The sequence below is a fragment of the Primulina tabacum genome, chromosome 10 (genome assembly GCF_025594145.1).
Source record: "Primulina tabacum isolate GXHZ01 chromosome 10, ASM2559414v2, whole genome shotgun sequence".
NCBI lineage: Eukaryota > Viridiplantae > Streptophyta > Magnoliopsida > Lamiales > Gesneriaceae > Primulina > Primulina tabacum.
In genome coordinates, this window is record NC_134559.1 from 18,229,249 (window position 1) to 18,234,918 (window position 5,670).

The window sequence follows — 5,670 nt, forward strand, 5'->3', positions numbered from 1 at the left end:
CTAAGAACGTAAAACGCCCCTCAAATTTATTTTTGAAAAATAAATTGTTTTTTTTAAAAAAAATTGGGTCTCCTGGAACTGTTCCGGGCAGACGCGCGGCCTGCACGGCATGCATAGTGCCCGATCGGATCAGGCAGTGAGAGGGCGGTGCAAGCAGGTGCTTGGGAACGTCTGCTGAGGAGGCGATTTTCAAAATATTGGGGTCTAAAATGGGTGTATGAAGCCGGAATTCCTTTTCATGCAATTGACAATGATAATTTCAAAAAATTTGTTGAGGCATTAGGACAATATGGTCCTGGCTATATCCCTCCTTCATAATACCAACTCAGAGAACCACTTTTAAAAGGAGAGGTGGAGAAAAGAAAAGAAACTCTGAAGAAGCAGGAAGAAGAGTTGGAAAATAATGGTTGCTCTATTATGATTGATGGTTGGAGTGATAGGAAAAGAAGAAGTATCATTAATTTTTGTGTGAATTGTAAGTTGGGGACTTCTTTTATTTCAACAAGAGAAGCTTCAATTGAAGCTCACACAGCAAAATACATATTTGAATACGTTACTGCATGTATTGATCGGGTTGGGGCTAAAAATGTGGTGCAAATTGTGACCGACAATGCCTCAAACAACATGGCTGCCTCGAATATGTTAGCATTAGAAAGATCCTACATATTTTGGACATCATGCTCAGCTCACACCTTAAATCTTATGCTTGAAGGAATTTCTAAATTTCAAATGTTCAATGGAGTGATCAAGAAGGCAAAATCTTTTTGTATTTTCATTTATGTTCATCACAAGACCTTGGCATTGATGAGAAAGTTTACAAAAAGAGAGATAGTTAGGCCGGGTGTAACTAGATTTGCGACCTCTTTCTTAATATTACAAAGTTTGCTTGATAAGAAACAAGAGTTGAGAAATATGATGACTAGCAATGAATGGGATAACACTAAATGGTCTAGGAGCAAAAAAGGAAAAGAGGCATTTGATGCTATTGTCCCCAATGATTTTTGGAACTCGATAGATTTGTGCTTGCGAGTATTCATGCCATTGGTAAAAGTTCTTAGACTTGCTGATTGAGAGGAGAAACCTTCTATGGGTTTTGTGTATGGAGAGTTATTGATTGCAAAGGATGAAATTCATAAAACGTTGAAGAAAGAAAGTGATTATGGGCCAATTTTAGACATTATTGACGCAAAAAGTAAGGGTCGTCTTGATAGTCCAATTCATAGGACAGCTTATCTTCTGAATCCATATTATTTCTTCAAGAATAAAGAATCAAAGATGATCATTTGATAACAAATAATATGATCACTACTGTTGAAAAGTTCTTTCCTGATTTTCAAATGCAAAATCATGTGATAAATGTTGAGTTGCAAAAATACACACAAAAAGAAGGAGCGTTTGGAAAAAAATTAGCATTAAGCGGATGCCTAAACAATTATCAAAATTACAATCCAGGTATGTACACATTATTTTATTTCCTTTCATGTTTATATATTATTGTTGACACATATCATGATATTTCTGTCTCTTTTTTTAAATTTTGATAGATAGTTAGTGGGAATTCTATGGCAATAAGGTGCCAAATTTGAAAGTGATGGCAAAAAAGATCCTTTGTTTAACTACTAGTTCATCGTGTTGTGAAAGGAATTGGAGTGTCTTTGAAGGGGTAAATATTTACTTCATTATATTTTACTTTTGTGGCAATATGATAACTTGTAGTTTACTCTAATTTTTTCTTTTGTTTTTAATGTAGATACACACTAAAAAAAGAAATAGACTAGATACTACAAGGATGAATAATCTAGTGTATGTCCAATTCAATGCAAGATTGATGAACAAGAAAAAGAGAAAACATAAATTTGAGACTTTACAAGAAAGTGATATTAGCAAAGCTAAATTTTGGATGGTTGAAAATTGTGATGATGAAGATGAGATGGAGATGGACACTTTGCAACCTACAAGTGATATCAATGTCAATGTTCAAGAGGACTTCAATGATATATCGGATGGTACCGAAGATGAAATAAATGAAGAAGAAGAATTCGAATTAGAATCTGACAATTATTTGACCAATATTTAGCATTTTTTGATGTTGTCTAGTTGCAAAAACAACTAAATATTGCAATTTTGAGATTCTTATGCTTCTATAAATATGAAAATTAATGCATTATATATTATACTTATTTATCATATTTATGCAGTATTTATTTTTATCTATTTATTGGTTTAAGATAATTACAACTATGTTAAAAATCAATAACGCTTTTTTACGCTTAAGTTCGTACTAATCTCGCTTAAGCCTGAAAAGCTTGAAGCTCGACGTTCGTGCTTCGGGACGCTTCGCGCTTTTTAGAACCTTGATTAAAAGTGGACCTGGTTGATGGTTTGTTCCTACACCCTAAATTTGTATCCCAATGTGTCATGAATATTTAATGTAAATATTAAAATTAGTGGAAGATCAAGATTTGAAGACGGTGAACCTTTCCTCGGAAGGAGTTTTAAAGTTCGAAGACATGTAAAATATTGGAAGCTTATGTAATATTGCATTTGCATCCCTGCATTTACTTAAGTTATGAATATGGATCCGTATATGGCTTGTACAGATCAATCAGCTCTCGGTTACGATCATCCTTTATCATTTATGATGTATGTGATATATTATAAATAATCAGTGTAAGGTCCAAAATTAAGACGACGTAATCCTACTGCATGCAAATATAGGGAATACGGAAAATAGTTAATTAATTGATTTTAATTACTAAATTGATTATGCTGATATGTTTATATAATGTTTTAGTAGTTTTCTACTTGAATGCATTAAAATGTATTTTTAAAGGTTATTTGAGTTGTGATCGAGGAACGGAGACCGATGGCTGAAAAATGGAAAATGTTTTTATTAAATAATTATTTTAAATTATTTAAAATAAAGGTGATGCTGTCTCTTAATTTTGAAAATAAGGAGCTTTGAGGTGATTTTATACGTCGGAGCATAATTTTTATCGGTACACGATTTTCATAAAAAATACGAGCGTTTTGACAACCCGGCTAATAATTTCACGAACTTACCTAAACAATATAATTTTTTAATGCACAATTGGGCTTAAGGGCCTATTATACCATACTAATGGGCCCTAAGCTTGCACACACAATTTAATTAGTATAATTAAGCTAAACCCCACCCCATAACAATAAAATCACACGCCTCACTCCCCTAAACCACTCAAACTCTTTCCTCTCAAGCAACACATGACACACACAATTACTAGGAGAGGAAAGCTTCGGTTTTGTCAAGAAATTTCAAACCAAGGTCGTTCGTCGCCGTTCTTCGCAATCATCAATGTTTATTTTTGTGTAAATTACGCAAAGACATGCCATATTATTTTCTTTACTCATCATCACACCATAATATGTATTTAATTATGTTTTGTATGGAAAACAAGTGATTCTTTTATTTATTTTTGTTTATGCATCAAACATGAATTTTTAAAGCATGTTGTTGATCGAAAAATCATGATTTTTTTTTATGTATATAAGGGGCTGCCATGACTAGGGGTTGAACTTGTGTTATTTTTACACGTTTCTAAAGGGTTCTAGGATGCACAAACATGCCACACACGAAGAACAAACAAGATGGAACCGAAAACTTGTGTTTGTTGATCAAGGGCTCGGGTTCAAGGAAATCCCTGCATGGCGTGGCCTTGGGAAGACCAGGGCTGGGCTAGGTTTACATATGGGTTAGGGAACGAGTCCTAGCCACGCTAGGACTTGAGATGAACGACTGGGGATGAGTCTTAGCAAGCTAGGACTCCACCCGAGAGCCAACACGTAGGGGCATGCTCAAGCAGCAGCCGTGCATGGAAATGGGCTCGGCCATGGGGCTTCGGGCTGAACTAGGTTGAGTCATTAGGGTCCTAAGAGTGTGCACAAGGGTCTGGGCTCGGGGCTGGTCTAGTGGCTAGAGAACTAGGCGTGAACATAGAGTCCTATCGCATGAGGGTTTCTCGGTCATGGCATGTTATGATGTTGTGGCTATGATTGGTGCTTAGGGTTGAGTCCTAGGGGTTCTAAGGGTCCAGGAGGGTTCCTAGAGGGGCTGGTCAGGTATCGGCTTGGGGTGGTTCGGGCATGGTTCATGGAAATCGCAAGATGGTTCAAGGTGTCGTAGTGTGGTTCGAAACTTAGGGTTCTAAGGGCTAAAGTTTGAAACATGGCTCAACAGGGGTCAAGTCATGGTCTACGAGGGCCAAATAAATATTAAAAGTCTAACTTTTAAGTTTGAGAATTTTATATTAAAGTTTGATTTAATTTGGGATTAAAACACATTAATAAGTTATAATTAAAGAATAAATAAAAAGTCATCGATTTAAGCTAAATAAAAAAACAGAAAAATTAATGTAAGCTTAAATAATTATTTGGGATGGTCTAGAGTCAACGGAATTAAGAAAATATCAAAACGTGAAATTTTTAGTCTTGGGGTAAAACGATAATTTTACACCCGAAAATTTGTAAACGTCATTGCAGTGCTCTGAATGCTGTTTTATATGCTAATATGATTATTTTACATGTTTATGGAATTTTATGATAAAACGATAACGTTAAAAGACATGTTGCATGTTTGGTTTAAAAGAAAAACGTTATATGCATGTTTAATTTTTATAAGTGATGAAAATACGAAATGTTAAAGGAAGTGAAATGATTGTGACTAATACGATGATACGATGATTTGTTAATATGTAGGTCAAATCTCAGTTGACGGGTGAGAGTGTCGCTGATGTCCCCGCAACCAAGTACTGTGGTTTTATGTAGATGGATTCATCGCCCCAATACGAATACGAATACGACAGTCACAATTAATGATCTGAACTCAATGAAAGAAAAATGAAATACATATATGAATATGATGAATATGATGAATATGTGAATATGTTGATATGAAAATGTTTATTTTTAAGTTTATGCATAATTATGAAAATGTTATTTTACGTAAAAGTATTTTCACTGTTTCATGTGATATGTATACGTATTACTTGTTATCAAGATTATGGTTTGTTGAGTCTTTAGACTCACTAGTTGTGATTGATGCAGATTATTATGATAATGATGATAATGGAGGTCTTGAAGGTTGACTTTGCTGGACTGAAGGTACACATAACTCGAGGACCACCGCTAGTTTTCCGCACTAGACTTATGTTTATGATTTATGTTAAAGACATTTTTACGACTTTGATTACGCTTTTGAGTGATTTTTGAGAGGTTGTTAGTTTTAGCAATTTTTCTAAGTTAGGAAAATGGAAACATTTGACGATTTTATGTTCTTAAACTAATTCATTTGATTTTCAAATATAGTTGGTTGTTTTATTGTTAAAATTGTGTCAAAAATGGTTTATATATATATGTATGTATCGGCCGATTTATGGGAGGTAAAAAATAAATTCTAGTACTTTTTAAGAAAATGAATAGTTGACGTTTCAGTTGGTATCAGAGCAATGTTCCTGTAAAGGGTTGTGCCACCGTCAGTGCCGGGAAGCTCAGTCGTCAAGCCTCAATCTGTAAGTTTACATGCTTTATATGATTTATATGATGCTACTCGCATGATTACATGAATTATATGTTTACGTCACATGTTTAGTAGCATTTTGAGAATATATTCTCTATATGCTTAAATTGCCAATT

At 34.4% G+C, this 5,670-nt stretch overlaps 1 long non-coding RNA gene across 1 annotated transcript; it reads left to right on the forward strand.

Annotated features, from left to right (window-relative positions):
- The first annotated feature begins 229 nt into the window (after nucleotides 1-229).
- Nucleotides 230-2,356, forward strand: LOC142505629 (uncharacterized). Its single transcript, XR_012804467.1, has 3 exons — nucleotides 230-1,452; nucleotides 1,545-1,663; nucleotides 1,751-2,356. It is a non-coding gene; the product is annotated as an uncharacterized LOC142505629 (long non-coding RNA).
- The last annotated feature ends 3,314 nt before the right edge of the window (nucleotides 2,357-5,670 follow it).